Raw genomic sequence first — 20,532 nt, forward strand, 5'->3', positions numbered from 1 at the left:
AAAACAAAAAATGTAGAAATAGTATGGTGCAATCTGCATCTATATTCTGCAGTTGTGTTTTGTTTTGTTTTGCTTTGTTTTTGATTTGGAGAGCATTTTGCATCGTGAGTTCTTTGAATCTATCTTGGATCATTGTGTTGGTGAGAAGAGTCAAATCTATCACAGTTGATCAACACACAATGTTGTTGATACTGTGTACAATGTTCTCCTTCTGCTGCTCATCCTACTTAGCATCAATTCATGTAAGTCCTTCCAGGTTTCTCTGAAATCTACCTGCTCATTATTTCTTCACATTGTTTTTTTGTGGGTTTGTTTTTGTTTTTGTTTGGGGGCTTTTTTGCCAAGGCAATTGGGGTTAAGTGACTTACCCAGGGTCACACAGATAGTAAGTGTTGAGTGTCTGAGGCCAGATTTGAACTCAGGTCCTCCTGACTCAAGGGCTGGTACTCTATCCAATGTACCACCTAGCTTCCCCCACAATTTTTTAAACTTTGTGTTCTAAATTTTCTTCCTCCCTCCCTCCTCAATCTTCCCTATAGAATCAAGCAATTCAGTATAAATCATACATGTCCAATTTTGCCAAGCATCTTCACATTACTCAAGTTGTGAAAGAAAATAGAATAACATTAGTGAGAGGAACTAACAAATAATATTATATTTCAATCTGTATTCAAATACCATCAGTTCTTCATCTGTTGATGGTTTGTACTTTTCATATGTCCTTCTGATAGCATCCTGCTCATAATTTTTCTCACAATTACTATTATTAACTGTATTACGCTTCATCCTATTCCCTCCCCTTGATATTTATTCTATTTTCTTTCTTCTTTCACCCTACCCTTCCACAAAAGTTTTTTGGTTTTTATTGTCCCCTACCCCAATCTGCCCTCCTTTCCTTACCTACCCCCCCCTTTCTGCTTCCCCTCCCAGTTTCCCTCAGGGCAAAATATCTTACTATACCCATGTGAGTGTTTATGTTATTCCCTGTTTGAGCCAATTCTGGTGAATGTAAGGCTCACTCACTCCCCCACTCCTTTCCCATTTTCACCTCCACTCCATAAGTATTTTCTTGTTTCTTTTTTTGTGAGTTATTTTACACCCTTCCACCTCTCCCTTTCCCTTTCTTCCAGTGCATTCTTCTTACCCCTTAACTTTATTTTGAAGATGTCATCATGGATAAGCTAGCTGACACAGTCGACAAGCACCAGCCCTGGACCCAGGAGGCCCAGAGCCTAAATCCAGCCCCTGACATAAGCCTCCCCACCCTGTCTGCCCTACACAAAACAAGGTTAAATCCTTTACATATATCATCCCTTCATATCAAGTCACACCTTTGCCCTCTAAGTATATTCCTTTTAGCTGTCCAAATACTGAGAAAGTTCTTATGAGTTACAAAGATTATCTTCTCAAGTAAGAATGTAAACCGTTTATCCGTTTAATGTCCATCATGATTGCTTTTCCTGTTTAACTTTTTATGCTTCTCTAGGGTCTTATATTTGAAAGTCAATTTTTTAAAAATTTATTTCAGATATTTTCATCACAAATGCCTGAAAGCTCTCTTTTTCATTGAGGTCCCATTTTTCTCCCTGAAAGATTATATTCAGTTTTCCTGGGTAAGTGATTTTAGGTTGCAGTCCCATTTACTTTTCCCTCTGGAATATCATATTCCATGTCCTCTGATCAATTAATGTAGATGCTGTTAGATCTTTTGTTATTCTGACTGTGTGTCCATGGTATTTGAATTCATTCCTTTTAGCTGCTTGCAATATTTTCTCCTTGACCTGGGAGCTCTGGAATTTGGCTATAGTATTCCTGGAAGTTTTCCTTTTGGGATGTCTTTCAGGAGGTGATTGGTGGATTCTTTCAATTTATATTTTACCTTCTGCTTCTAGAATATCAGGGCAATTTTACCTGATGATTTCTTGGAAGATGGTGTCTAAGCTCTTATTTTGTTCATGGTTTTTGGGTAGTCCAATGATTTTCAAATTATCTCTCCTGGATCTATTATCCAGGTCAGCTATTTTTCTAAGGAGTTATTTCACATTGCCCTCTATTTTTGGTTCATTTGGATTTGCTTTATTGCATCTTGGTTTTTCATAAAGTCACTAGTTTCCATTTGTTCAATCTTAATTCTGAGGCAATTATTTTCTTCAGAGAGCTTTTGAATCTCCTTTTCCATTTGGCTTTTCAAGCTATTGACTGTTTTATCATGACTTTCCTGCATCACTCTCATTTCTCTTTCCATTCTTTCCTCTACCTTTCTAAATCTTCCTTCTATCCCTCCTACTTTCTCTTCAAAGTCATGTTTGAGCACTTACTTAAAAGGCCTGAGACAAATTCATATTTTTTGGAAGCTTTGGATGCAGGAGCTTTAACTTTGTTATTACCTTCTTCTTAAGGAGTATTCTGGCCTAGCTATGAACAGCATATCTATATATTACCAATAAAGTCCATTAATAACAAATAGAAAGAGAAATTCCATTTAAAATAACTGCCACCAATATAAAATACTTGGAAGTCTACCTCCCAAGACACACACAGCAACTATATGACCAGAACTATAAAACACTTTTCACAGAAATAAAAGCAGATCTAAAGAATTGGGAAAATATTAATTGCTCTTGCATAGGCAGAGTCAATATAATAAAGATGACAATGGTACCTAAATTCATTTATTTAGTGTTATGCCAATCAAAATATCAAAAAATACTTTATAGACATAGAAAAAATAATAACAAAATTGATCTGGAAAAATAAGAGTTTAAGGATATCACGGGAATCAATGAAAAAAATACAAAAGAAGGTTATCTAGTAATACCAGATCTCAAACTGTATTATAAAGCTATGATTATTGAAATAAACTGGTACTGGCTAAGAAATAGAGAGGTAGTTCAATGGAATAGAATAGATAGAAATTATTTTATAGTAAATCTCTCTCTCTCTCTCTCTCTCTCTCTCTCTCTCTCTCTCTCTCTCTCTCTATATATATATATATATATATATATATATAGATGCAAGTTTTTGGATCAAAAGCTCATTATTTGATGAAAACTCCTGGGAAAACTGGAAAACAGTATGGCAGAACCTAGGTATACACCATATACTAAAATAAGCTCAAAATGGCTTTATGATTTACACATAAAGGGAAAAGCTAGGTGGTTCAGTAGGTAAAACACTGGCCCTGGATTCAGGAGTACCTGAGTTCAAATCCACCCTAAGATACTTAACACTTACTACCTGTTTGACCCTGTGCAAGTCACTTAACCCTCATTGCCCCATCCCCCAAAACACACACACACGCATATATGTATATATATATGTATATATATACACACATATATACATATACACACACATATACCCATATATGTATATACATATATACACACATATACATATATAAATACACACATACATATATATGTATATATGTATACACATATATATCAGCTCTTTAGTGGTGGATAAGAACTGGAAATCAAAGGAATGCCCATCAAATGGGGAAACAAATGATTGGGAAAAGAACCACCACCTGGAAATGGCTGTTTTCACTTTATTACATAATGGCATATAGGATTCCTAAGGGTTGGAGAAGGGATGAAGAGAAATTATGGAGTACATATCAATGAATTCTGAGAAGCAAGATTTATTTATGGTCACAGATCTATTGAAATATTAAACTGTTCTGAAATACAATCTGGAAATTGATATTCTTAGTCTACTAAAACATGCACAATTAAATTAGACCCAAGAAGTTAATTAGACACAGTAAGTTATTTGGCTGATCAGCAATGATCACCTTTATCATCACACTTGACATATAGTAAGCTTAATTTCTCTCTGTGTGTGTCTCTCTGTCTCTCTCTCTCTCATATAATGACTGCCTATGTATGACTCCTTTAAAATATTTTTAAAATCAATTTACTTCAGAATAGAGTTATGCCAACTTTAGAATATTTCTAAAAGGAAAAAGAATACAAGCTATCATTTCTAATCTTTTATATGTAGAATTGATATTGGTGAAATTATCTGTGAAAAAGTCTTGAATACTTAATATGATCACTTCAATTTACGGTTTTAGTCTATCATTGCCCAGAGGCATACTGTACAAGTTCAAAGACTATGGATTCTCATACTGAACAATCTCTTACCTCCATAAAAAAAAGGCACACATATATCGTCCAATCACATTTTGAGCTATTTCATTGCCCTGGGGTGAAGCCAGATGAGTTCAAAGAGCATATAGATTCTTCACCTGAAAATCATTTTGCAGCAATAATATGACTTGCAACCTTAATAGCTGAAGAATATGCAAAAAAATCCAGAACCAAAGTCATTTATTTTCTTGCTCCTGTCTTGCCTGGGGGGCAGTGGCAGTGCACACTGATTTGCTGCCAGACTCAGAATTATCCTAACTTTTATTCAATTCCCTGAAATGGGTTTAGAGACATTATTATATTTATCAGTACTTGCAAATGGATTCTAGGTTGTCCCAGGACTATTTAATGTAAACCAGAAATTCTGAATCGAAACAACCATTTTAAGTACTATATGGAACTTATACCAAATCAGAGCTTGATAACCATATAAGTACACCTTCTCCCATTTGACCCCCAGTGACTCAGGGAAAACTTCATTCTACTTTGTTAATTACAGAATTATTTCTAGGATCATAGGATTATAGACTTATATTTGGAAGGGGCATTAGAGATTATTTTTTGTTGCTTACTCATTTAACTAAGTGACTTGTACAAGTTTAGATATCTAATCTAAGAGCTGGATTTTGAACCAGTGTTATCTGACTTCAAGTCTACTGTTCTTCTAAATGCTATTTATTTTGTCCTTTTATAGATTTTGAGATTGAGATCTATATAGATATAGATATACACATTACAGTAGTATATAATACTATGATGTAATGTATGTATACATATATACACACTATAATGTAGTATGTATTTATTACAAGATTTGCTCACTCTAGGCAGGTCTAAGTCACAAATGAGTATGTTTTCAGTATTCCCTTTTACTCAGAAGTCAGTTTTTAAAAATCCACTCTAAAAAACAGGGGGGAACAGTTAGGTGGCACAGTGGATAAAGCATCAGCCCTGGATCCAGGAGTACTTGAGTTCAAATCTGGCCTCAGACACTTGACACTAGCTGTGTGATGCTGGGCAAGTCACTTAACCCCCATTGCCATGAAAAAAAAAAGTACCAACGAAACACTAATTCTAATCAACATTATTCACATTTTCTCAATCATTACAGTTTAAACAATCGGCAAAATAAGTCCTGATTTGTAGCATTTGCTATGGTGTTAAGGTGTTAAAACTTATTTACCTCAAAATATTGCAATTTGCTATAGAGAGTTCTTTTGAGTTGATTCCAGCACACTAACTCTCGGAACTTGGCTTCACTTTGCCCCAGACTCCTTACCTAGATTATTAAGGTGGATATGCCTTCTGACAGCTATCTGAGCTGTGTTTGGCTCTAACCTTCCTGAGGTGAATGCAACTTTGACCCCAGTTTTCCTGCTAAATTTTACAGCTTATGTAGATATGGAACAAAATGGGTTTTCTTTAACAGAACGTTCTTGACTGAAAACATAGTACCTTTCTATCTTTGAGCAAACTCTTCAGGAAGGATAGAAATAAAGGTGTTAAATATATCTATGTAATATAAAGACAATAAGCCAAATGCAACCTATAGGTCAATAAAGTTGCATTTTGAAAGATAGTTTTTCATCATGAGTCCTTTAAGATTTTCTTGGGTCATTGTACTACTGAGAAAAGCTAATTCATTCATGTGTGTTCATCATACAATATGCTTTTATTGTGTAGAATGTTACTTTGGTTCTGCTTCCCTCTGCATAAGTTCATGTAGGTCTTTCCAGGTTTTACTGAAGTTATCCTGCTCATCATTTCTTACAGCACAATAGTATTCCATTACAGTCATATACCAAAACTTATTCTACCACTCTCTAATTGGTGAACATGCCTTCAATTTCTAATTGTTTGACACCACAAAAAGAGATGCTATAAATCCCCTTATACAAATATGTCATTTTCCCTTATCTATCATCTCTTTAGGATACAGACATAGTAGTATTGCTGGATCAAAAGTTATCTGTAGATATCTAGTTCTTAGGGCATATTTCTAAATCACTCTCCAGAATGGCTGGAGCAGTTCACAGCTTCACTAATAGTGCATTAGTGACCCAATTTTGCTAAATCCATTCCAACATTTATCACTTTCCTTTTCTGTCATATTAGCCATTCTGATAGGTGTGAGGTTATACTTTAGAGTCATCTTAATTCACATTCTTCTAATCAATGATAACAACATTTTATATGATTATGGATAGCTTTCATTTCTTCAGACAGAAACTGCCTATTCAGATCTCAAAGAAGAATTATGAAGAAGCAATTATTTGAGCTTTGGGAGTATATATTACATTATGTGGTGGAGAAAATAAGGCATTACACAAACCCTAGATGACACTGTGAGCTAAAGCACAAATGAGGGTAAGTTCAGGGTATATTAAGAAAGTGATGTGCCATCCTGTTTTATTGGTATTCAGAGTATGTTAAGACACAATCAATTAAATAAGAGCAGAAAGGTATTTTGGAGTACAATATTGGAAAGCCTTTTATGTTAAAATTATAAGTATGGAATTTATTCAGTAGACAAAGGAGAGCAATGAATGTTTTTCCTTCAAGGGAGATGGATAGAATCTTAGTATTGCTGATATGTGTAGGAACATTTTGAAGGAATCATTAGGAAATAATCTTATTAGTCTTAAGAGTGAAGTTATAACCATATGAAATATTATTTCTGCAAGAAGCACACAATTATATAGTTGTACCTTGAGCAAGAACAACAGTAAGTTGGTGGGTATTTACGAAGGAACTAACAGAAGGAAAGTAGAAGAATCAGAAAAGTATGGTATCAGAAAAATGAAAAAAAAATATTAAAACATACTATTTAAAGTTAACTGTTAAATGAGGACACAAATAGAAAAATAAAACCGTCTCTGTCTTCAGAAAGATTACATTCTATTTGTGGAAGACAACACCTAAAGAAGGATTCAGCTATGGTCCTTAGATTTCAATGGCAGAACAAAAGACAAGAGTAAAGGGAACTAGAGCACATCAAGGAGATATCCAATAATATAACCAAATGTTGCAGAGAAGTTTAGAAGACATGAGGAATAAAAATAAAACACATATCTCTAACAATTATTCAGGGATTGATGATGATTGAAAGTGAAGTATAAGGAAAGGATGGGGACAGGACATAGAAAAGATGTCAAAGTAAAAGGAAGGACTTGACAGAGCTCTCCTAAATTCACCTATAAATAAGACCAAAGCAATTCCTCAAAATAAATTCTGGAACGGAACAACCCAAAAAAGCATATGGAGAAAAAATTTTCTAACACAAGACAACTTAGAAAGTTTTCAGGAAAGGTCTATCTCACTGGGGTAAGAATGGAGTGCAGTCCATAACCCAAACAGACCCATCTAGCAAGCCAACCTTGTAAGTGAATGAGTCTGCAGCAGCAGAGGGTTCCACCATTCTTATCCCACATTAAGGAAAGGGATCAAACAAAAAGGTCAGAAGAAAATTACTGGGGACCCTGGGAGACACTGGGAGAAAGCCACTGTTGCATTATCCATAAACAGTTCCAGGTTGCAGTTCCAGGTAAGAAGGTCTAACAGAACCATGGATCGTGGTAACAATTTAAGGCAGCCACATAGCCCCATCGTGATCTCTCTATCCTAGTTAATGTAGAGCTTCTGAACTTTCAGAGCCATGTGCCCTCTCTTTACTAACATTTAATATGCTTTAATAAGTGCTTAATGCCAAAGACTGGTTCTATAGCCTCTAATTTATAAATACCAATATATTAGAAACCCTAGTGATAACCCACAAAAGTACAGAGTGAGACTATTTTCCAGCCAAAGACAACTGGAATCATCTGCTGTTCGGGGTGATAGAGGAGTTCAGTACAGGGCATAGGTCCAGCCCCAGGAAGGCTGCACCTCCAGAGTCTTGGAATCTACAGCAACAGCAGCTTCTTCTGAAACTCAGCTCGCTAAGGAGTGAGGGGATCCAAAAGTTGGCTGAGGGAAATAGCTGCAATCTCTGCTGGAGCTAAGGTGGAGTGCCCATATTCTGAACCATTAAGCAGACTCGAGTAGCAGCAGCCCAATGGGGGAGAGGCATAGGCAAGCCAAGTTTCCTACCACAGAAAATCGTATTTCAGTGAGACTTCTGCTTCCAGGTTAAAGAGAAAGTGGGCTGTGGATACTTAAAGGCTAGGCAGGCTGAGAATGGCCTAATCCTACCACCTATGACCTCCTGTAGCTTGAGCCAGTGTATCCTGAAAGCAGCACTCCAATTTAAGAAGGACTTAAAAGGCAAGAAATAGGCCAGGTAGATGAACAGGCTTAGAAAGCAGCAGTCCATCAAAAGTTTCTTTGGTGACAAGGTAGATCAAAATGTAGCCTCAGAAGAAAATAACAAAGTCAAAGCTCCAACATATAAAGCTTCCCCCCAAAAATATGAATTAGTCTCAGGCCATGGAAGCACTCAAAAAGGAATTTAAATATAAAGTAAGAGAGTTATAGGGAAAAGTTAGAAAGGTAAAGGAAAAAATGGAAAGAGAAATGAAAGTGATGCAAGAGTGTCATGAAAAGAAAAGTTAACTGCTTGAAAACCAAAATGGCCAAATGGAAAAAGGAAGAAGAGAACCTTTCTAAAGAAAATTATTGCTAATGAATTAGGATAAAACAAATTGAAGTTAATGATTTTACAAGAAATTAAGACACAGTTGAGCAAATCCAAATGAATAAAAAAATAGAGGGCAATATGAAATATAGCCTTGGAAAATAACTGACGTGGAAAACAGATCCAGGAGAGATAATTTGAAAATCATTGGACAACCCAAAAACCATGACCAAAATAACAGTTTAGACACTATCTTTCAAGAAGTTATCAGGGAAAGTTGCCCTGATATTATAGAAGTAACAGGTAAGATAGAAATTGAAAAAATCCAAACAATCACCTCCTGAAACAGATCCCAAAAGGAAAACTTCCAGGAATATTATAGCCAAATTCCAGAGCTCACAGGTCAAGGAGAAAATATTGCAAGCAACAAGAAAAAAGTAATTCAAATACTGTGGAGCTACAGTAGGGGTAACACAAGATCTAGCTGAATCTACATTAAAGCACCAGAGGGCATGGAATATGATATTCTGGAGGGTAAAGGAACTGGGAATACAGGCAAGAATCATGTACCCAGAAAAACTGTGTATGATCATTCAGGGGAAAAAATGGGACTTCAATGAAAAAGAGGACTTTCAGACATTCTTGATGAAAAGATCTGAGCTGAATAGAAAATTTGAATTTCAAATACAAGACCATAAAAAAGCATACAATGGTAAACAGGAAAAAGAATTCATGAGTGATATTAAAAGATTAAACTGTTTATATTCTTACATTGGAAGATAACACTTCTAACTCATAAGACCTTTCTCAGTATTAGGGCAGGTGAAAAGAATATACTTAGATATAGGACACAGGTGTAAATTGAATATGAAGGCATGATATTTGTAAAGAATTTATTTTTTGTTTATCTTTGTTTTTTGTGGGGCAGGCTGGGTGGGATGGCTTCTATATGGGACAGGATTAGGGCTCAGGGCCTCCTGCTTCCAGTGTTGATGCTTTGTCCAATGTGTCACCTAGCTGACCTATGATTACATCTTTTAAAATTAAGTTAAGGGATAAGAGGAATGCACTGGAAGAAAGGTAGAGGGAAAGGAGGACTGGGGAAAAGTAGCTCACATAAAGGAAACAAGAAAAAGCTTATGTAGTGGAGGGGAAGATGAGGAAAGAGTGGGGGAGTGAGTGAACCTTACTCTCATCAGAATTGACTCAAAGAGGGAATAGCATACACACTCAAGTGTGTATAGTAATATATTTTGCCCTGAAGGAAAGTGGGAGTGGAAGGAGATAAGGGTGGGGAGAGATGAAGAAAGGAAGGGCAGATTTTGGGGAAAGGGAAATAAAAAGCAAAACACTGTTGAGCAGGGATAGGATGGAAGATGATAGAACTTAGAGTAAATATGAAGGGGAAGCAATAAGATGGAGGGTACAACAGATAGCAATAGTAACTGTTAAAGAAATGATGAGCAGAATGATAACAGAAGGACATATGATAAATGCCAACCATCAACAGAGGAAGAACTGATAGTATCTGAATCCATACTGAAGTATATTTTTATTTGTTAGCTCCTCTTTCTAAAATTATTTTGTCTATTTTCTTTCACAACCTGACTAATTTGAAGATGTTTTGTATAACTGCACATGTAAGACATATTGAATTGATTGATTTCATAGGGAAGGTTGAGGAGGGAGGGAGGAAGAAAATTTAGAACACAAAGTATTAAAAATCAAAGTGAAAAGAAATGATGAGCAGGAGGAGTTCAGAGAAATCTGGAAGAATTTACATGAACTGATGCTGACTGAGAGGAGCAGAACTAGGAGAATATTGTACACAGTTTCAGCAACATTGGGTGATGAACAACAGTGATAGACTTGACTCTTTTTAGCAGTGTAACCTTCCAAAACAATTTCAAAGAACTTCATGATAGAAAATGTTCTCAACATCCAGAAAAAAAAAATACTGGATTATGAATGCAGATTGAACCATACTGTTTCTACTTTGGGGATGTAATTTTTCCTTCTTTTTAGAGGGTTTGCCCTTTTGCTCTGATTCTTCTTTCACAATATGACTAATGCAGAAATATGTTTAATATGATGGCACATATAACCTATATCAAATTGCTTTTTTTCTTGGGGAAGAGGGAGGGGTGGAAGGGTGGGAAAAAAATTTAGAACAAAAAATCTTATGAAAACAAATGTTGAAATCTATCCTTATATGTAACTGGAAAAATAATAAAATAATTTTATTAATTAGGAAAAAAATAAAATAGAGTATCAGGGCAATTTTCCTTGACAATCTTCTGGGAAAAAATTACTTCTTTATTTTTGTTTAAAAAAATAAAAAACTGGAAGAGATTAAATGACCATGGAGGGTCAGAAGAAATTTCTGTAAAATATCACATGCAAGCCTAGTCATAAATAAAGCTAGAGTACCTATAAAACAGAATTCAGGAGAGAGTGCATTTCAGTTATGGAAGGGCATAGAGGTAGGAGTTGGAATGACAAGTTAAGGGAATAGAAAGTTTACCAGATTGGCTGGAACATTTAGGTCATGAGATTCATGTGCATTGAAAGGTATAATTAAACTGTTTTTACATGAAAATTGTTTATTATGACAAAGAAATCATAAAATTTTTATGATCTTGGTCTTTCCTTCTTGCCTCTGTACAAGGCCAGGAGAGAAACATTTGCAACTTTCACAACCTTGAAGCAGACTCCAGGTATATCACCAACAGTGTGACCTTTTCAACCAAATCCAGCAACCAAAACTTCATCATTTTCCTCAATAAAGTTCAAGCGGCCATCATTGGGAACAAAGGCAGTGTTTTGTTTTTGTTTTTGTTTTTTTTGCCGTTCTTAATCAGCTGGACTCTCATACACTTCCTGATGGTGGAATTGGGCTGCTCAGCTTCAACAGCAACTTTCTCCAAGACAATCCCTTTTGTGTGAGATCTTCCTCCAAATGGGTTGGCCTTCAAGGCAGTGCCTAAATGAGCTTTCTTGTATTGTTTGTCATGCCACTTTTGGTCTCTTTGGCTGCAGAGCTTTCTAGCTGTATGAGGACCCAACAATTACCCATGCTGCTGCCACCTGGGCCAAAGGAAAAGAGAGCATTTGTCTGTTTTCAATCAATCAGTTCTTTCTCTGGAGGTGGATAGTATGCTTCATCATTAGTCCTTTAAGATTGTTTTGGATCATTGTATTGGTGAAAGTAGTTAAGTCATTCACAATTGATCATAGAATAATAACATTGTCATTGTGCACAATGTTCTCCTGGTTCTGCTCACTTCACTATATATATATATATATATATATATATATATATATATATATATATGAGTCTTTCCAGGTTGCTCTGAAATCATTGTGCTTGTCATTTCTTTCTTTAATTTTTTTTTAGACTTTCATTTTCCAAATTACATGTAAAAGCAAATTTTGACATCAATTTTTTAAACTTTGTGTTCCAACTTCTCTCCCTCCCTCTCCTCCCACCCCCAATGCAAGAACTCAAACAAGTCAACATAATTTATACATGAGTAGTAATGGAAGACAATTCTACATTATCTAGGTTGTGAGAGAAAACAGATAAAAACAAAACTTCAGATTAAGGAATTGTCAAAAAAATGTATTTCAGTCTCTTTTCAGATACCATCAGTTCTTTCTGTGTTGATGGACTGCAATTTTCATAAGTTCTTCAGAGCCATATTGGATCATTGCCTTGCTGAAAATAACCACATGCTTCCCAGCAGATCATCTTACACTAATGCTGTTATTTTGTATACAGTACATTTCTTTATGCTTCAGTTCATGTGGGTCTTTTCAGGTTTTTCTGATAGCATCCTGTTCCTCATAATTTTTATATAGTACCTTGAACTTGATGGAGAATTTTCTTCACAATAGCCCAAAAGAGTAGGTACCATATGTTTTGACATTTTGTCAATCATCATAACTACTTTCCTCCATCCCATTCCTTTCCAATGATATTTACTCTGTTGTGTATCTTATTTTGATCTAATCTTCCTCAAAAGTGTTTTGCTACTGACTATCCCCTCCCCCGCTCTGCTGTAACGATTGGAATGATGCACCTGCTGGATACTTACTGTGGGAAAGCTTTGCCATGAAGAGGTGCCTGAGGGAAAGACATGTGGCTTTTCTTTGGGGTCAGGAAGTGACATTTGCTTGTGGGAGGAGGAGGGGGTGAGGCTTGCACTCTCACTCTCTTTTTCATGAGGACTCTGGTGGAGGGCGGAGCTAAAGATGGGCTCTCCCTTTGATAGATAGATGAATCTAGGCCTTTCTCTCTCTCTTCACCAAATTCTTATTCTCCTTAATAAATGCTTAAAAGTCTAACTCTTGCTAAAGCTTATAATTTATTGGCAACCACTCATTAGATATTTTAAACAGACTAGCTAGAATTTTAGCCCCTTACACTGTCCTCCCTTCATTCACCCTTCCCTTATTATCCTCTTCTCCTCTTACTTTCCTGTAGGGTTAAATAGATTACTTTTCCCAAATGGGTGTGTGTTATTCCCTCCTTGATCCCACTCTGATGAGGTTAAGGCCTTTGAGCTAATTCTGTTTTCTAAATTTTTCTTCCTGCCTCCCTCTTCAACTCTTCCTATGAAATTAAGCAATTCAATATATGTCATACACGTGGTATTATATAGAACATCTTCACCTTCCTCAAAAGTGTTTTGCATTTTACAGGTCCCCCCCTGAAACTTCCCTTCCCTCTTTCCCCTCTTCTCCCCACTCTCCATCTCCTTCTCCTCCCATTTTTCCTCAGGGCAAAAATGTATTACTATACCTGCTTGAGTACGTATGTTATTCCCTCTTTGAGCCAATTCTGATGATAGTGACATTCACTCCTTCCTCATCTCCTTCCCCCTCTTCCCTTCACCTCCATAGGATTTTTTCTCATTTCCCTCATGTGAGCTACCTCTCCCTATTCCAACTCTCCCCTCCTCTTCCCCCAGTCTATTCCTCCTATTCCTCACCCCTATTTTAAAGATGTCTTCATGGGTTGGCTAGGTGGCACAGTGGACAAAGCACCAGCCTTGGGCCCAGGTGGCTCAGAGCCCAAATCCAGCCACAGACAACAGACAACCCACACCGTTGGCTCCACAAAGGACAAGGATACACACAAAACATAAATGCTTTACAAATACCATCCCTTCATATTCACTTCAGACCTGTGTCCTCTGTGTATTCCTTACTGAAAAAGTTCTTATGAGTTGTAAGTATGATTTTCTCATGTATGATTGTAAACAGTTTATCCTTTTAATGTTCCTCATGATTTCTTTTCTCTGTTTAACTTTTTATGATTCTCCAGGGTCTTGTATTTGAAACTCAAATTTTCTATTCATTTCAGGTCTTTTCATCACAAATGCCTGAAAGTCCTCTTTTTCATTGAAATCCCATTTTTTCCTCTGAAATATAATACTCAGTTTTGCTGTGTATGTGATGTTTGGCCGTAGTCCCAGTTCCTTTGCCCTCCAGAATATTATATTCCATACCCTTCCTTGTTGCTGAAGAATCTTTCTATAATTCTGAACTTTCTTTGCTTGCTCATCTTTTGCTTGACTTTAAAGTCTCCACTGGAGGTCCCTGTTTTTCAGTTCTACTACTGTTTCCAGCTTCAGAGGGTCCCAGGTGTTTTGGTTTGAGAGTGGGCAGGTTTTACTCTCACCTGGCCTGTTCTCTGGTTTGAATATAACCTCAAGCCTACTTACTAAACAACCAACCAGCAAAGCTTTCTATGGTATGAATCTTAGCTTTGAAGAGCCTGTGCCCTTCCCATACCTGGGCCTACAGCCACTCAGGATTTCTTCCTGGTTCCCTGCTTTAGTGGGACAGCTGAATTCCTCCCTAGGTCCTACTGATACTCTTGCACTTCCCACCCTGGCCCCCCGGCCAGCCATTTAGCCCTGTCACCCAACCACATGCTCAGTTCTAGAAGACACTGGTGCTATAGCTGAATCAGAGCCTCTGGTGTAAATTCCTCTGGTGGAGTGGATGGGGTCTCTATTGGTGCTATCTCAGGGTTGGACTTTACTCACAGTCCCCTGTAATCTATCTATAGCTGGAGAATTATCTCAGTTCATATTTTTGTATGTTTTTCTCCTCCAGGGGTTCTTTTATTGCTGTTTTTGGGGCTCTGTGCATTTAATGTCTTTCCTCCGCCATCTTGGCTCTGCCCTCATCTGTAATTAAACTTTGAAAAAATAGGCTCTATCACGTATATGAAGGACTCTCAAAGGCAAAAGACTGGCAAGCAGCAGAATATTAACCTTGGTTTTTTGACATATGCTGTCCCATCTTCTCTAATAGAATATAAACACCCTGAGGGCAAAGTTTATACCACTTTTGGTCCTAATGTCCTCTATTCCTAATTTGCTATGTTGTCCATAATTAATACTTCATAAATCTGTGTCATCTAAACCAAAGCCTATACCTATATCTTAATCTTTAACTATAACTATTTCTAGCTCTATTGTGTTACTTCTCTCAAAAATAATTATTGCAATGCTACAATTTATATACTGTCAGTTAAAAATTGTTTCTCTTTCTGCTTATTTGTTCAGTCTCAGTATGTCTCTATCTATCTCTGTCTCCTCTCTCTCTGACACCTCCCTTTCATCTCACTTTTTGTGTTCCTTGGATTTATTTAGTTCTTAGTTAAAGAATGACATTTTCCAAGAACACTTTCACAATTCCTGGTACATGGTAGGGGCTTGATAAATGCTACTTTACTAATTAACTTTAGCACAAATTCCTGTCCTATATTTCAGCTTTTGATTGGTTCATGAATGTCTTTCAGGTCTCTCTGAAACTTTCATTTTTTCTTTTAATACACAATAGTATTATATTACATTTCTATACTATATCTTGTTCAGCCATTTCCCAGGTCATTTCTTCCCACTCAGTTTCCAGTTATTAGATACAAAACCAGAGCTGCTATAAATGAAGAATTCTACAACACCTTTCATACATTTACATTACATATACTGTAATCAAAAACAACCCAGGATTTTGTAACCAGAATCCTTGGATACAGTAGGTATAATAATGGCTACTTCCTAAATTTACTGGGGGAAGAACTTCCTCATGAGAATTCTTGGTTAGTTAATTACAGGTTCTCCAAATGGTGTATTTGCTTTCATGAACAAAGGCAATCAAATAACATAAGCTAATGTCATGTAGAAGGAGGGTAAGGGACAATTAGTGTTTTGTTCACATAATTATTATTTGTTTTAACTGAGACAACCATTCAATTTAAAGCTCTGGATTTTTTTTCTAACAATTAAATAAGAATAAATGAAAACTTAAATATATGTCAGAGATTGCGCTAAACTTTGGGGAGATAAAAGGAGCCAGAACACTGTCCTTGCTTATCAAGAGATCACATTCTGTTCTGTTGCTAATAATATGTAAGTAGGGTGGGAATACACAAGACATGCATACAAACTATCATTGATGCTTTAATTATTTTTTAATGACTGTCACTTTTCAATGACTGTCTACACCTATGTTGAACTCTACCACTTAAGCATAGTGAATAAAAAAAAATCAACACATTGGCTATATATGAAAAAAAAGTCCTTCTATCTATGTGATCACCCATCTTTATGATTAACCATTAAAGCTTCGAGATCAAATTGACTTCTGACATTGATCAAAATTCTGAAGTTTTAAAACTTTTTTCATTTGCAATTTGGTCTTCTTTACATAAATGATTAACTATGGATCAATTCATGCAATTTTTTCCAAATTTTTATTTCCCTTTAATTCTTTGTATTCTTTATTATTTATAGTGCAATAACATGTAATTACATTATATACTATGATTTGTCCAAACACTCCATTGTAGATGGACATATGATTTATTTGCTGCTCTTTTAACAATACACACACAAACACACACACATATAAATGCGTGTGTGTGTATGATATAATTTATCTGAAAAATACACATGTATGTGTAATTTATAAATTTATTTATGGTATCATTCTTTCTGCCTGACTAACTTGGTGGCCTGAACTTCATACTGATTATTAAAGAATCAAAGGACTTGAGCTGTTAATAACATTTTTAGTATAATTTCAATGTGTTTTCCAAAATGGTTGTACCAATTCACAATCAGTGGTACATAAGTATATCTTTTCCAGCTAGAATTCTAACATTCACTTTTTTCATCTATTATCACTTACAGTTTGTCGGGATTCATCTTTTATGTGGCCACTTTCACAAATGTGAAAGTTCAAGGTTATTTCCATGTTATTTCTCTTATCATTAGTGATTTGGAGCCTTTTTTCTCTTATTTTTCATATGGTTGTTGACCTACATTTCCTCTTTGTAACATTATTTGTTACATGGAGAACTGAATCAAATTTATAAAAATGCAAGTCATTCCCAAACTGATAGTCAAAGGATATGAACAGGTAGTTTTCAGACAAAGAAATCAAAGTGATCTATAATCATATATATATTTTTTAAAAGCTCTAGATCACTATTGACCAGAGAAATGAAAATTAAAACAACTTTGAGGTACTACCTATCAAAGTGGTTAATATGATCCCTCTTCAAAAAAAAGGCAAATATTGGATGTTGGAGGGGATGTGGGAAAACTGGGAAATTAATACACTTCTAGTGCAGTTGTGAAATGATCCAACCTTTCTGGAGAACAATTTGGAACTATTCCTAAAGGGCTATTAAACTATACATATCCTTTGATCTAGCCATACCACTGTTAGGTTTATATCCCAAAAACATCCCAAAAAGGGGAAAAGGATTTATTTGTATGAAAATATTCATAGCAACTCTTTCCGCTTGCTAAGAATTGGAAATCAAAAGGATGTCCTGATGGATTTGGGAATGGCTAAAGGACTTGAAGTACATAATTGTAATGGAATAGTATTGTATTGTAATTAATGGCAAGCAGAATAATTTCAGGAAAACCTGGAAAGCATTACATGAACTGATGTATAGTGAAGTAAGCAGAATCAGGAGAATGTTGCACACATTGACAGCATTATTGTTGAAAGAAGAACTGGGAATGATTCAGCTATTCTCAGTATTACAATGATCCAAGACAGTCCCACAGGACTAAGAACTGATATTAACTGAATGAAGACTGAATCACACTATTTTCACTTTCTTTCATTTTTTCTTTTGAGTCTTCTTATAAAAAAGACTAATATGGTAATATTTTACATAATTGTACATGTATAATCTATATCTAATTGCTTAGTACCTAAGGGAGGGGTTAGGGGAAGGAGGGAAGATTAGAATTTGGAATGCAAAATTTTAAATAAAAATGTTTTAATAATGTAGAAGAAAGATTGTTAATATCCTTTCACAATTATCCTTTTAAAATTTTCTTCACATGCTCACATCAAACCCTTATCATACACTTATCAAAGACACTTTTGAGAGAGATTTCCCCCTCTTAATTTCTCTTCATATTTTAGATACAGTCATTTTTGCTTAAGAAAAAGTTTAATTGAAATTGTCAAAAATGTTTTTGTTGTTTTTTTTATATTCTTTGTTTCAATAAGAATTCTTCCCATAACTACAGTTTTGAGATGTCCTTTCAACTTTATTTCTTCCTTTTTTCTTCCTTTCATACTTGCTTTCTCTTACTATAACTGCACTGTTTTTAAATAAATATTTAAGCTATTTTATGTTTCCACAGAACTATTATATTCAAGAAAACAATTTAATTTTGGAAATTAGACATGAACCATTTCATGGATAAGATTATAATTTGTAAATAGGTGGAAGAAGAGATAAAAATAGAGACCTTTGTAATAACATGATTCAGTTTTCAAGAATAACTTTGTTTTTAGGAATAATTGAATATTCAAAGTAAAATGAAGTCTTTCCAATAATTTTTAATATTTTTATCAATTTAAATCGACTATAAAAATCTTTGATTCATAATCCTACATAACAAGATCAAAAATGATCTTTGAGACATTTTTCAAACCTCTGGAGTAATTCATTTATTCTGATGAGGTCATCTCCCTTGACTAATTGTCCAATAACTGGAAATCAAGTCCAATAATAAATAAAGGCACATTTCAAATTTCTGTATAATCCTGCCCCTCATAGGCCAATTATATGTGAAGAAAATAAAATTAACAAAGGGAATTATGTTAATTATTCTACCATAAAGACAAGGTGTTCTTGTGGAATTACTATTTTAGGACTAAATAAGACAACTTCTCCAAACCAGAAAACCATATAAGTCTATTGCCCATGCTAATTAAGTCAATCATTTACCCATTTCAAATCATAATTTTTCTTGAAAATTTAGGTCATACATGTTTTGAATTTCACACTTAACCTGATTTCTACTTCATATTTTTTTCTTTCTGAAATTTTCCTATATTTTTGAATTTGAGAGTAAATAATATGCATTTTGAGTCATACGATAGTTTAGAAACATCATGGTAATATTTGAAGAAATCTGTTGAGTTAGTATAATATATATGCTACCTTATAAAGAAAAGCTATTAATATTTTGTAAATTGATAACTCAATAATAATCCAAAATGGCAAAGCAAAACATTTTTCGTTAATAAAGATAGTTCAAAATTTAAAATGTCTTTTTATCTTCATTATGAGGAAATTGACTAAAGTTGCTCTGAAATAAAGGAAGACTAATATACAGCAAACTAATATTGATTTTTCTTTGTTTTTATTCCACATGCTGGTTTTCTGTTTTTTTCCACCAACTCTTTCTGTGGAAAAAACGTGGAAAAGACTATTTTTAGATCATAAGAGTAATATTATTATAATACTCTACTGGGAGGTTATATTTTAAAAATAAACAGCACTAAATCTGATGAGGTACAAGTAAAAACAATATTGTTTATATGCATGAATGAATGTGCTTCAAAATATGACAACTAAGAAAATTGAGGGAATTGAAGGCATTAGAACAGCAAGTGGTTAATTGTGGGAATTGAGTGAAACACACTGACTCCATCATGTGACTGAATTTTGCTGCTAGCTCAGTTGCCTTTCAATTCGATTATGGGTCTAGTCTAAGTTCTATCTTGTGAAAAAAAGTTTATTCAGTTGTGGGAATTGTGATAAAATTGTATAGTGCTGTTTGAACCTAGTACTGCATGACTTGGAAACTGGACCACTTCTATGTGCTGTGCAGAGAATCTTAACTAAAGACATAGGTTATGGGGGCAGCTAGGTGGCGCAGTGGATAGAGCACCAGCCCTGGAGTCAAGAGTACCTGAATTCAAATCTGGCCTCAGACACTTAACACTTACTAGCTGTGTCACCCTGGGCAAGTCACTTAACCCCAATTGACTCACTAAAAAAAAAAAAAAATAAGACATTGGTTATTATAACCCAACATATCCAAAGTCTGATACTAGGTATTTTCTCACAATTGTACATCTCAAGCAATCCATATGTGTTATCTGGAAACTCCACAGACTGCTCAGTAACTTCTTTCCACGTTCCTTTGATTTTTTATAGACACTTGAAAGTAGTGGAAACCTTTTTCTTTTCTTTTTCTTTTTGGCAGGGCTATGGGGGTTAAGTGGCTTGCCCAGGGTCACACAGCTAGTAAGTGTCAAGTGTCTGAGGCTGGATTTAAACTCAGGTACTCCTGAGTCTAGGGCCAGTGCTTTATCCACTGCACCACCTATCTGCCCCCTGGAAACCTTTTTCTAAATTCACAATATAATTTCATTTTAATTAATTGGCTTTGTTTAATTATTTTTAATGTATTCAATTCTGTCTCCTCCTATATTCAGGATCCCAACCTTAAGCTGAGG

General features: G+C 35.2%; 1 pseudogene; it reads right to left on the reverse strand.

Annotated features, from left to right (window-relative positions):
- Positions 1-11,361: 11,361 nt before the first annotated feature.
- LOC122751657 overlaps positions 11,362-20,532 on the reverse strand; it is a 54,181-nt pseudogene continuing 45,010 nt past the window's right edge.

The sequence above is a fragment of the Dromiciops gliroides genome, chromosome 1, assembly GCF_019393635.1.
Source record: "Dromiciops gliroides isolate mDroGli1 chromosome 1, mDroGli1.pri, whole genome shotgun sequence".
Lineage (NCBI taxonomy): Eukaryota > Metazoa > Chordata > Mammalia > Microbiotheria > Microbiotheriidae > Dromiciops > Dromiciops gliroides.